Genomic DNA, 14,553 nt, shown 5'->3' on the forward strand with positions numbered 1-14,553 from the left:
TGCCAAGGTGTGGTCCCAGATCAGCAATTATCAGCATCACCTGGAACTTGTTAAAAATGCAAATGTTGGGCCTGGTGGTCACAGACCTACTGAATCAGAAACTCTGGGGGTGGGGCTCAGCAATCTGTGTTTGAACAAGTCTTCCAGGAGATTCTGATGCACCTGACGTTTAAGAACCACTGTGTCTGAGGGTCTCTAACATGTTTGGTCTCAGTATATACAGAACGTTTCTCACTGGTCACCTATTAACCATTGGCTGTCAGACTTGCTGTGCTATATAAATACCTAGCATCAAATACCATCTCCAGAGACTCTGATTTAATTGGTTTGGGGAGGGGTAAAATGCTCCCAGGTCATTCTAAGCCTGGACAGGCTTGAGGGCTCCTGCCTCTGGCCCTTACCTGAGAGAAGCCCTCCCTCTTCTACTCAAACTTTCCATGCCTCTCACACTCCCCTTCCTCCCACCTTAGACTTCGGAAGAATGCATCAATCGGTAGCCTGCTTTCTTAGAAAACATTAGTTACTCAAGGGGAGGAGGCGTGGTCTGAGGTTTGAGTGGGAACTTCTTTCTGAGGCCATGTCATGGATATAGTTACTAGTCGGCCGGCCTAGGTCTGCTCTTTCAGGGCTGCCGTAGCAGAGGCCGCTGGATGGACAGCCTTGATGGGGCCAAAATGAGGATAAGACATTCAATGGAGGCCAGTGAGTAAGTGATAATGCTGCCTCCCCAGTGCTGGACCAGCCTCTAGGAACCCAGATTCTGAGGACAAGAGAAGGAGAAGGGGGGAGAATTTCACATGCACGTTCATTGGGAAGACCATGTTTTAAACCAGCAGAGATTGTTACCTGAAAGTATCAATAAGCATTCAAACCTATTTCTTTTCTTCCTTCCTTCCTTCCTTGCTTCCTTCCTTCCTTTAAGTAGGCTCCATGCCCAACATGGGATTGAACTCATGACCCCAAGATCAAGAGTTGCACGCTCTACTGACTGAGCCAGCTGGGAGCCCCCAGACATATTTCATTTTTAGCACAATACCTGTAGTTTCTCAGAAAACAAGAGAGACAAGTATTACTTACAAAGTCTCTCCATGCCCTAGCCATTTTGGTATTCCTGGTTTACCACAAGAAACCACTTACAAGCTAATGACAGAGGGAAGCCCCCAGTGCATCCACAGTTTGACTGGCACGATGAACAAAAAAGTGAGATTTAACAACAGGACTCTTGGCAAAAAGCATTTCATTCTCCCAGCCCTGCCCTTCTGCTCAAGGGCAGGATACAAGGTACCTGTAATACCTGGTCACATGATGTCACATGCAAATCGCATACAAAACCTCACCTACCCTACTCCCCTTTCTCTGTTCCTTTTCTGTATTTCCCCAATGCTGGCAGCAGGAAAGTAGGTGATCCTTACAACACAGCCAGGATAAGAGGAACGAATTAGGAAAATATCCGGTGAAAACATGATTTCTTTATTACACTGGGAGCTGATAAATGCCTAAATAAGCTTTGCTCTATTATTTGAATGGAACATTAAATTTCATCGGTTTCATTATACTGGTGATAGAGACCATGTTCTGGAAAGCTCTTCTGGATGGTGTAATCCTGAGGAAGAATAATTCCATGCAAATAGCCCTGTGGGTGGTGGATCTCCTGCCCAGTGAAAGTCCCCCAATCAGCTCATACACAGGGGTCCACTCAGGGGCTTGGGACACCTGCTCTGGCTTGGCTCAAAATAAAGCGTTTCTCTACCCACGTGGATTGTAACTCAGTATTTCCCTCCAGGATCTCAGGCTTGGGGATGACCATGGCAGGATTGGATGGGTGTTTCTGAGACTGAGTTCAATACCCGGCTCAGAATTCCACAAGAGATAAGAATCAGGAGCTCCTGTGTGGCTCAGCATCTGACTCTTGATTTTGGCTCAGGTCATGATCTCACAGCTTGTGAGATTGAACCCTGTGTTGGGCTCTGTGCTGACAGCGTGGAGCCTGCTTGAGATTCTGTATCTCCCTCTCTCTGCCCCTTCCCCACTTGCACTCTCTCTCTCTCTCAAAACAAATAAATTAAAAAAAAAAAAGTTAAAAGAAAAAACATTTTTTTTTTCTATTAAAATTTCTTTTCGGGTTTTACCCCGAAGTCTGTGAGTCTTATCCCTTTGAAATAAGGTGAAACAAAATGCTTGCTGAACTGCATGGTGCAAACCAAATATTTCAGTTGATCACTGGCAGTCCTAAACTACTGGGATGATATTTGGCTAGGACAACAGTTTAAGGCACATTGTATCTAGGGTGATAAGACATTCTGTCCTGGATTATCATAAAACTTATTTACCATATTGCAAAACATAGAATGACTAAAGTAAAGATCTCAGTTTACCATGGGAAACGGGAAGCTTAATAAGTAAACTCAAGGCTTTTGTCCCAAATTATTTCTTACATTCAGGTTATTCCATTCATGTTGAGGGAGTTCCAATGACCTGGTAATTGCCCTACAAATTTTAACTTTATTTAAACTCTACTTTCTGTTTTTCCTCCTATTTTCACACTAGATGATGATCGACTGACAGATATAATGTAATCTCTCTCGGTGTTGTCCAATATTCTCTCTCCTGACTATTCAAGATGAATTCCATACACAGTAGGTCTTAACTTGAGACATACTATTCTTTGGTCTGGGTATGATTTCTAGGTAAGATTTAAATGTTTGCACAAAAAAATTTTCACTGATAAACACAAAATTCATACTATCATCTTGAAAACCCACAGTAGAGTAAAACAGTTCTGAAAAATCATAAGGGGTTGGGGTCCCTGGGTGGCTCAGTTCACTGAGTGTACAACTTCAGCTCAGGTCATGATTTCATGGCATGTGAGTTCAAGCTCTGCTTCAGGCTCTCTGCTGTTAGCATGGAGCCCTCTTTGGATCATCTGTCTCCCTGTCTCTCTGCCCCTCCCCACTCACTTTCTCTCTCTCTGTCTCTAAAAATAGACACTTGAAAAAAATCATAAGAGGTCTAGGCCAATACATGTCATTGCCCTTGTAATGTTGGATATTTTTGGGAGACGTGTGCTGCCCAGACTCTACTTACCTTCCTATTTGGAAGTCATTCCCCACATGTGACGTCTTGGTGGAAAGCAATGCTACAGAAGCCAGAAGATCTAAATCCTGCCTCTGCCCACATCTCAGCCTTTAGGATTTGGGCATAATGCATAAATGTTATGACCTTCCTAGGACATGGCATATGGAGGGTGGTGGTGGCAGTATCCCACAATGATAGTTGTTGTTACTGTTGCTTAGCCCTTTGGAGACATTTGGTCCCATTCATCAATTTTTCTTAAAAAAATTTTTTTTATTACATTTATTTATTTTTGAGAGACAGAGTGAGACAGAGTGTGAGCAGGGTAGGGGCAGAGAGAGGAGACACAGAATCCGAAGCAGGCTCCAGGCTCTGAGAAAGCGTTCAGCACGGAGCCCGGCGTGGGGCTCGAACCCACAAACTGTGAGATCATAACCTGAGCTGAAGTTGGACACTTAACCGACTGAGCCACCCAGGCGCCCCACCAGTGATCAATTTTTCAATTCTGGTGCTCCAGCCTTTCCTTGAGTATGTGAAAATTCCCATTTTGTTTTTTAATTTCTTTAATGTTTATTTATTTTGTGAGAGAGAGAGACAGAGTGTGTGTGTGGGAGAGGGCAGAGAGAGAGGGAGAGAGAGAATCCCAAGCAGGCTCATTTTCAGCATGCAGCCCAATGCAGAGCTTGATCCCATACACCATGAGATCATGACCTGAGCTGAAATCAAGAGTTGGATGCTTAACCTCATAACCTGAGACAAAATTAGGATTTGGATGCCTAACCAACTGAGTCATGCTGGTGCCCCTCCCATTTTGTTAAAAGACAATCAGAACTCAGATTCTGTTGCTTGCAACCATGAGAATTCTAATTTACATCCTACTCCTCACCACAATGTTTTCTATTTTAAAAAAAAAATTTTTTTTTAATGTTTATTTTTGAGAGAGAGAAAGAGAGAGAGCAGGGGAGGGGCAGAAAGAGGGAGACAGAGAACTCAAAGCAGGATCCAGGCTCTTAGCTGTCAGCACAGAGCCAGACGTGGGGCTCAAACCCACAAACCATAAGATCATGATCTGAGACAAAGTCAGACGCTTAACTGACTGAGCCACCCAGGTGTTCCCACTGTACTCCCTCTGCAGTGTTTTCCAAGACCCACTTCCAATACACATCTTCATGGGTTGTCAGGGTGAATGGCACCAAGAAGGATGTACCATTTACAAAGAGGGATGGCATGTACATTTCCCATGTACACCACACCATTCGCTCCCTCCTCCTCTCCTGCTCTGTCTGGGGCTCTCTCCCACCTGCAGAACCACAGCAGGATGAGGCCTCAGGTAGGTCCTGGATTCCCATCTCTTCTTTTTGGTTCCTGTTGAGAAATAGCTTTATAATCCCCAGCTGGAAAGCGTCAGGCTGTGATATAAGGGGTGAGATTATGATGTGACCTGGGCAGGTTGGGAAGGATGAAAGGAAGAAGTTGGAGGCGGCCCTTTTCCAGGGAGGGTTATACAAAGAGCTGGTGGCTTTACTTGTGTCTCTCTGCTTTAAGATGAAAGGACCACTCTCCCCTCCGCTTGCACAGTGATTTGTTTTTGTTTCATGTTTGGAATACTGGTTAATATGGCTTCAAATATGTCATGTTCTTGGTGCCTGAGTGGCCAGGTGGTACGCTGTGGGCATTTTGGATTCGCATAGGATTATGGGCTCTATGTGTCCCCTCAAAATTCTTCTGTTTCAATCCTAACCACCAATGTGATAGTATTAGGTGGAGCCTTTGGGAGGTAATTATCCCTTGTGATGGAATCTGTGCCCATCCGGGAAGAGTAGGGAGAGAGCTTACTTTTTTCTCTTGCCAATGAGAAGGTGGCCATCTGCAAACCATGAAGGAAACTTTCTCCAGACCGGATCTGCAAGCACCTTGATCTTGGACTTCTCAGGCTCAAGAACCATGAGAAATAAATGTTTGTCATTTGGTGGCTCAGCCTGAGGTATTTGTTATAGCAGCCCAAAGTGACTAAAACACATTGACTTGAGTTCAAACTGTGAGCCTGCTGTTAAACAGCTGAATGATCTTAAGCAAGCTGTTAAACTCCTCTGCATCTTAGGGTCAATTTTTTCTTTTTACTCTAGAAATAGGGGCAATGGTAATATTAATCTCATACAGTTGTTGTGATGATTAAACAGGATAATAATGCAAAGGATTTAGCCCATGCCTGGCATTTAACAAGGGCCTATAAATGGAGTGATAGTAACTGTTTCCTCCTTGCCATGGGAGAGCATTTGCTATGGACAAAGGTCACACTGGTGTGTCCTTTCTTGCTGGAGGTCAGATGTTGGGAACACCAATATGGCTCTGCATTTTTGCAGCCATAAGTTTCAGAATGTTCTGATCCAAACAGGGGATTTCACTGCCAATTGGCTAATGTTTGTCCCTTCCACAAGAACACAACAAGTCTTTCATGGACAAACAATGAAGTTTATAGCTCCCATTCTTCCTGATAAGAATCCCTACTGCCTTCCCTTTTTTTTTTTTAAAGCTGATAATCATCTATGGCTTTCTATGTGCAGGAGCTCTGTTGAACAACTTACTTGGATTACCAAATAAATCCTCCCATTTACCCTGAAATACGTGCTATTACCATCTCCTTTTTTAAAGATTAAATAAAAATTTTTGTTTAAAAATTTTTAAGTAATCTCTCCACCTGATGTGGGGGTCAAACTCACAACCCTGAGATCAAGAGTAACATGCTTCACCGACTGAGTCAGCCAGGGATTCCTATTATCTCCATTTATTGATAAGAAACTAGGCTTACTGGGGCACGTGAGTGGCTCAGTCGGTTGAGCATCCAACTTCGGCTCAGGCCATAATCTCATGGTTCGTGAGTTCAAGCCCCACATCTGGCTTGCTGCTGTCAGTGCAGAGCCCTTTTTGGATCCTCTGTCCCCCTCTCTCTGCCCCTCCCCTGCTTGTGCTCTCTCAAAAATAAATAAACATTAAAAAAAATAAAAGAAAGTAAGGAACTAGGCTTACAAAGTGAGGTTGCCCAAAGTCACATTTCAAAGCTATTACGTAGTAGAACTGAGTTTTTTTTTTTTTTTTAATTGTGGTAAAATATACAAAATATAAAATTTATCATTTTAACATTTTTAAGTGTACAACCCAGTGGTATTCAGTATTCACAATGTTTTGCAACCATCACTTCTATACATTTCCAGAATTTTTCATCATCCCCAGGGTTGAACTTTTCAAGCTGAGTTTGTTCAACTTCTAGTGTGTGAAAGGAATGGTTGTGCAGTGGTTAAAGCACACATTCTTTCAGGGTTCCAATCTCAGTTCTGCCGTTGATGAGCTATGAGGTTCTTGGAGAAGTTATTTGATTTTTCTAGCACCTCCATACTTTGATCTGTACACAGAGGTTGATTATCAATGGTACCTATCTCATAGAGTGGTTATAATATTAAATAACTTAATCCATCCTGGAAATAATTTCCTTGGGATATGGTAGGCATGCAATGAGTATTAGTTATTATTCCTCCATACTGCTAATTATAGGGCGCTGTAGTAATGACGGGTGGGGAGCTAGAACATGAGCATTGTGTGGAGAAGTGAAATTATATTGCTTCCTGACATAATGCTGATGGGGTTTCATCAGGTCACTAAAATCTTCTCTGATGTTGAAAGGCAACAAGCTCTCTCTTATCACTAGATAACCAGGTAGCCCGAACAGGACACAGAGTGGGCTCCCCTGCAGATGGAGAGCCTGGGAAGAGCTGGAGAATGCAAACCTGGGTAGGTACCTTCTTCAAAACCCTCTCCTCTGGTCTCCAGGGCAGGAGCGTAAGACTCATGACTTCCATGCCACCCTCCACCTCCTTCCACAATGGCAAGGAATAGTTTTCAGAATATGTTAAAATGTCAGATAAATACCCACTGGACACACACCAAAGTTTTATTTAACTCATTAATGAGAGGGCCAGTGGAGAACCAGAGAGTAAGTGAAAGCTCTGGCTTAGCCATGAAGGAAGACTTAAATAAATACCATCTCTCACTGAAGGAAGGTGGGGGGGAGGAGCAAAGAAAATTTGAGGTCAAAGGGACCTATTTTTAAAAAAAAATTTTAGGGGCGCCTGGGTGGCTCGGTCGGTTAAGCATCTGACTTCGGCTCAGGTCAGGATCTCACGGTCCGTGAGTTCGAGCCCTGCGTCGGGCTGTGTGCTGACTGCTCAGAGCCTGGAGCCTATTACAGATTCTGTGTCTCCCTCTCTCTCTGCCCCTGCCCTGTTCATGCTCTGTCTCTCTCTGTCTCAAAAATAAATAAACGTTAAAAAAAATTTTTTTTAAATAAAAGAAAAATAAAAAAAAATTTTAATGTTTATTTATTTTTGAGAGGTGGGGGGAGGCAGAGAGAAAGGAAGACATAGAATCCGAAGCAGACTCCAGGCTCTGAGCTGTCAGCACAGAGCCCCCAACATGGGGCTCGAATTCACAGACCGCAAGATCATGACCTGAGCTGAAGTTGGACACTTAACCAGCTGACCCACCCAGGCGCACTGCTATTTTTTTTTTTTTCCATCCTAGATAGATGTCCACTGGCTCTCCCTAAGCCAGGATTTCATAGACAAACTCCATCACTTGAGAGCCTTTTATCTCATGTTGATGTGTTGTCTTGATTGCACTGGGTGTACAGTTGTGTGTTGAGTGCGTGAGGAACTTGGAAGGGGATGGGAAATTTGTTTTTAGTTCTGGTAGGTGCTGATACTGCCCTTACAGAGGTGTATGGTCCATCCATCTAGTAAGCGGACCTGCTATAACCAAGAGAGATGGGAAGATTAGGACCCAGGAAGAGAAACAATCATCCTTCATGCATTCCAAGGTGTCCATAGTCACCTACAGTGTGTCAAGCTTCACTGAAGCTCATTGGAAGCTGTTGGAAAGTGTCTCCCCCACAAGGATCATGAGACTTTCTGGTGCTACTGTATAATGAGTTTCCTAAGTCAGCTATACCAGGGCCTATGTAACTCTTCCAAAGAAGGCATGTCCATCTGTAGTAAGAGAGAAGTCGTAAGCAGTGTGTCCGTGTCCTTTGTTGAAATGTTCTTATAATTATGCAGTGTTTAAATTGTCAAAATTTCCTGCTTGAAAATTACACTTGACATTTATATTTCTAGGCAAAACTGGGGAAAAGATCGTTCACCCATGTTGCAACTAATGTAAAAAGAACACCAATTCAGTGTTATTTTGGTATTTTATTTCTGTCCTCAGTGAAATAATAAGAGGGGACAGAACATTTTCCCTCTCAGGACAGCTGTGAATGGACAATTGAAGAAAAGCACAAGGAAGCAGAGACTGGATACTGAGCAGGTAATGCTTAGCATCATGATTTGTATGCAGGAAAGGGAAAGTGGAAGATGTAACTGATCTCTATATCTTGGTGTCCTGTGACTTCTGCTTCATAGTCAATCAACAATGAAATTCCTGCCTTGCTGAGAGATGGGAGACAACTCCACTCTGGTAGATTCTGAAACAACAGCAATGGGTAAGCAGCTGGGGGAGGTAGGAGTGGATCCAAAGTAAAGAAGACAGCCTCTGTCTTCCCAGAAATCACTGTATAGTAGACAGGAATATATCAAGACTTTCCCTGGACTTATGAGGGTCAGTGATCACAAAGACATTGAAAATGAGAGAGGGGCACCCGGGTGGCTCAGCCGGTTGAGGGTCCAACTCTTGATTTTGGTTCAGGTCATGATCTCAGGGTTTATGGGATAAAGCCCCACGTTGGGCTCACACTGAATATGGAGTCTGCTTGAGATTCTGTCTCTCTCCTCCTCTGACCCCTCGCCCACTCATGTGCATGCACTCTCTCTAAAATAAATTTTTAAAAAAAGGAAAAAAAAAAGAAAATGAGTGTCGACATGAGGAATATCCTAACATTGAAGGCAAGATGATTAAAAAAATACTGTGCACATACTAATCAAAAGTAGCTTTTTTTTTTTATTAGTAATAGTAGCTATGCTAATACCAGACAAATTAAACTCTAACGGAAGAATTTCACACATTATCTGTCCACACATCCCAACTGGAGCCCAAACGTTTCTCCTTTGTGACTCCTGGGGGCTCTGACTTCTCTCATGTGCCCAGGCTACTTTGTTCACCCAACCCACACCGTGAACAGGAGGGAGTCGTGATTCAACCCCAAACCTCTCTCAGGTCTCACCCACTGCATTAGCAGCTCCTCCTTTTCAAGTTTCTCCTGAGCTCCTACCTTGTGTCAGGCATGGTGCGAGGCACGGGGGGAGTATCTGGGAACAGATGGATCCCTGTCGTCCTGGAAAGGAACAGTATAATGGGGGAGACAAACATGCAGCAAGAAAATGAATAGTTGTTTGATGCGAATGTGTGATCGGAGCTATTAACTGTGAGTGTCCAGGGAGCTCCAAACACCTATTGCAAAGGGTTCTTGATTTTAGCTGTTTCCTATCAGGGCTCTAACCACCAAGCCAAGCACCACTGACTCTTATGAAAAGAAGCCCATAAAGGATACAACCGTTGACAGTGGGGCCCAGGAGATGTGAGAGGGTAACAGCTCTTCCCTGAATAACTGCCTGAATTTCAGGCTGCCCGAGTCACTCTAACTCAGATGTCTGCTGCTCCTAGACCCTCAAGAAGTGACTCTAATTCCTAGCTGGCACCTGTTGGGGATACATGATGCTGCCCAGCTTGATCTCAAAGCCAGCCTCAGTGTAGGGGCTCAGCACCCAGGTCCGCAAGCCCTGGGTTACAGGGATGTGCCTGTGTTCTGGCCTGAGGCGAGAAGCCAAGATCAGTTCCATCCAGGAATTGGTTTTGTAGTCCCAAGACACAAGCCAGGTAGCAGAGGGCCAAGAAGGGGTGAGGGCATCTCTGACCAAAGCTGGGTGGATGATGGAACTTGGGCAGCAGGGGCTGTGACTGGTTTTACACTTTTGCTGAACAGGAGATAAGAGGCCTCACTGAAAACTGGCTCATGCCTTTAGGCGGCCTTCTTTGAAGCCTACTCAGGGAAGCCTGTAGAACTTTGCCATCACCTTCTGGGACCTCAGGACCCTTAATCCAGTCAAAGCCAATGCCCCTTCCTGTCATCCCCAGGCTAAGTTTCAGGGTGGATACTGGCCTCTATGGGGCTTTTTATAAATTAGTGAACAATCTAACATTGGCTCCTAGATAGACACAGTCCCAAGAAGCCATAGCTTGTTGAAGGGACTGAAGGCTGGATGTCAGGACCCTATTACTGTCTTAGCAGGACATACTGTGAAATGCACAACCTGCATAGGCATGCATGCCAGCCTTGCCCAGCTTGATGCTCTCCAATGACAGTTTCCGGTCATTCCTTCCTTAGAATGCATCCTGCAATGCCCCAGTTAGTATCAGACTCAAGAGGATGAGCAAGTAGCAGCTGGAGAAGACAATGTAGCAATCAGCTTTGACTCTACCTCCCTGTAAGGTCATCTGCTCTCAGGGCAGCAAAAATAATTTCAGATAGTGAACAGCAATTCATCAGGTAAGGAATAACTGCACAGACTCTGGTGAGACACCCAGAAGGCAGGACAAGCAAGTCTGGGGATTCTAAAGCCCAAACTAACAGCCAAGAGTGTTTGCTCTTACCTCTTGCCTTGCTACCCTCAACATCTTGCAAGAGGCAGCCTGGCGAGCATTTCCAGTAAAAAAGGACAAGGAGATGGTGGTGGGAAGACAAGGTGAGAATGAGTGGAGCAAGGTGCTGGGGGTGCTTGGAGGGAATGGGGCAAACATCGAGGGGAACGGGCTCAGTGAGGATAGAAGCGTGAGCGGGCATGGCAGCTACAGGGGGTTGCAGAGCAGGGGGACAAGGACTTGTGGCCGGGCAACATTATACTCTTTGCAACTTGAAGTCAGCACAATCCAGAAAGCTAAATGGGCCGAAGGTCTAGAGTGGTTATGGAGAAACTTTCTGAGGAGGAATCATTTGGGCTGAGGACAAATGTTGAACAGGAATTACATGTGATCACTTCTAACAGAGATTTTAAAAATTGAGTGTTTTGTGTATGATGAACACACACACACACACACGCATATGGTTCAATGAATTTTGAGAAATGAACACACCTGTGTAGCCTGCACTAGCGAGTGTAGGAATCAAGATTCACTTTCATCCATATGGGTGGATATCCCAATGTTCCCACACCATTTGTTGAAATGACTTTACCTTCCCCACAGAATTGCTGTGACACCTTTGTAAGAAAATCATTGACCATATAGATATGGGTCTATTCCTGGACTCTCTTCTATTCCATTGATCTATTTTTCTAACCTGTACCAATGCTATACAATTTTTCTTTCTTTTTAAAATATCTATTTATTTATTTATTTTCACTGCTTTATTTTTTGAGAGAGAGAGGGAGAGAGAGAGACCATAAGCAGGGGAGGGGCAGAGAGAGGGGGACAGAGGATCTGAAGCAGGCTCCATGCTGACAGGGTGACAGCAGCAAGCCTGATGTGGAGTTCAAACTCACTAACCATGAGATCACGACTGGAGGGGAAGTTGGCTGCTCAACTAACTGAACCACCCAGGAGTCCCTCTTTTTTTTTAATTTTTAAAAATTTGTAATGTTTATTTATTTATTTGAGAGAGACAGAGAGACAGAGAGAGAGTTCACATGAGTGGGGGGAGGGGCCCAGCAAGAGAGGGAGAGAGAATCCCAAGCAGGCTCTGCACTGTCAATGCAGAGAGACTGACACAGGGCTCGATCCCACAAACTGTGAGATCATGACCTGAACTGAAACCAAGAGTCAGATGCTTAACTGACTGAGCCACCCAGGTACCCCTAGTTTTTATTTATTTTTCTTTTTTGCTTCTAATTGGACTTTTTTCTTTTTTACCTATTTTCAACAGGACTATATTCTATTTCAATTCCTTCAACGGTTACTTAAAATTTTATCATGTACACTTAATGTCCTATTAAAAAAATAATATTTACATGAATTTGTATTTCTAGTTTTTTTCTCGAATAAGATAAGGATCTTAGCATAATTTAACTTTCCTAAAAATGTTGCCTTCCAATTTTTCACGCTATTTTTTTCTATAAAAACCAGATAATTAGACTTTTTCAATCAATGCATTTTTAAATTTTATAAATAATTACACAACTTACAATCAATGCATATTTAGATTTTCTAATGAATTTTTGCTGATTTTTGTCTTCACAAATTCTTCTTGCATGACAACAACTTTGTCTTCATTTTCCTAAGTTCATTCCTTAATATTTCTTTCATGGATGGTCTGTGAAGAATAATAGCTCTTGATTTCTAGGTATGTGAAAAAAAATTTCAATCCAGAATTGTATAGCTCAATGAATCTCATCAAGAGTGATTCCATTTCTTCTTTTTTTTTTTTTTCCAATTTTTAAAATTTTTTGAGAAGGGGGAGAGGGGCAGAAGGAGAGGGAGAGAGACAATCTTGAGCAGGCTCCACATACAGTATAGAGCCTGACATGGGGTTTGATCTCATAACCATGAGATCATGACCTGAGCCAAAATCAAGAGTTGAATACTTAACCAACTGAGACACCCAGGTGCCCCAAGCGTGATTCCATTTCTAAACTTGAGTTCAAAGTCTACCTCCCAGAGGATTCATCTTGTCCAGATCCTCACATGAACTACAGTTTTTTTGTGTTTTTTTGAAGACATTCTTTTTTTCTTTAGAGAAGTTTTAGGTTCACAGCAAAATTGAAGGAAAGGCACAGAGATTTCATATATGTCCCCCTTTTCCATATTTGCACAGTGTCTCCCTCTATCAACATTCTCCTCTAGAGGGGAATATTTGTCACGGTTGATGAACCTGCATTGACACATAATCACCTAAAGTCCACAGTTGACTTTAGGGTTCACTCTTGGTGTTGTACATTCTGTAGGTTTGGAAAATATCTAATGACATGTAGCTATCACTGTCATATCATACATGGTCTCTGCCCTAAAAATCTCCTGTGTCCCATCAATTCGTCCCTTGCCTCCCCCCCCAAACCACTGATCTTTTTATTGTCTCCATAGTTGTGCCTTTTCTAGACTGTAATATAGATGGAATGCAGTATGTAGCCTTTCCAGGCTTTCCTTCTTACACTTAGAAATATGCATTTAAGTTTCCTCTATGTATTTTCATGGTGTCATTGCTCATTTCTTTTTAACGCTGAATAGTATTCCATTGTCTGGCTGTACCCCAATTTATTTATCCATTTAACTACTGAGGGACACCTTGGCTACTTGCAAATTTTGGAAATTATGAATAAAATGCCTATAAACATCCACATGGAGGTTTATATGTGGACATGTTTTCAACTCTTTCGGGTAAATACCAAGGAGTGTGATTGCTGGATCATACTAAGAGTATGTTTAATCTTAAAAAAATTTTTTTTTCTTTGAGTATACTGACACACAATGTTACGTTAGTTTCAGGTGTACAACATACTGATTCAACAGCTCTATATGTTACCATATGCTCACCACAGGTGTAGCTACCATCTATCACCATACAACCCTATTGCAATACAGAGTAAGTTTAATTTTATAAGAAGGTGCCAAGCCGTCTTCCAAGGTGGCCATACCATTTTGCATTCCTGGGCCACATGGTTTTGATTTCTGCTTATTACTGAGGCTAAGTTCCCCTAGTGGCCACTGGAACATTTCACCTCTTGTTTTTAGGTTTGGCTATACGTTTTTAAACTTGGGGGAATATCCTGTATCTGTTTAGTCCTCCATCTTGAGCAGACATGTTTACAGAGTTGGGAACAAGCACCACCCAGGCAGAGGAAACAGCATGTACATAAACCCTACTTGGGGAAAAAGGAGAGGCAGAACTCATGAGGTGAGACCCAGCATCAGGTCCAGATTACACAGGGCCAGGATAAGGACTTTGGGGTTTATTCTCGGTGTAATGGGAAGCCATAGAAACATTTTCAACTCAAACATGATCAATTTCCAGATTTAAAGATTAATTTGGCATTTATTGCTGGCTTTCTTGTTCACTTTACTTATCCAGCTTCTGAGCACCCTTGATTTTACTTTCATATCCATATGTGTGCTTCCACAACCTCCAAGCATTTATATTTTGAGAATGCCTCGCACAATATAAATAAAAGTTTCCAGCATTAGTCTGCAAAAAGAAACCATGTCAAAGCACTGCCTTAATTCTGGGTTACAAATTGCATGAATCATAGGAAGTGAAAAATGTAATTTGCATTAGATTTGACCAAGTTTTGTTAAAGTCATTATTCCACAAATGCATTGTGAGCAAAAGAGATAGATGGAGTAGGGAACCTACAGATTAAAAGAAATTTAAAGAAGTATCAACCAGTCACAATATATAGACTTATCTATCAGCCATCTAGCATCTATCAGCCATCTATCAATCATCTGTTTGTCTGCCTGCCTGTGTATCTATACCTACATCATCAGTAACACTTTAATTTTTAAATG

This window comes from Panthera onca, chromosome E2, assembly GCF_046562875.1.
Source record: "Panthera onca isolate mPanOnc1 chromosome E2, mPanOnc1 haplotype 2, whole genome shotgun sequence".
Taxonomy (NCBI): domain Eukaryota; kingdom Metazoa; phylum Chordata; class Mammalia; order Carnivora; family Felidae; genus Panthera; species Panthera onca.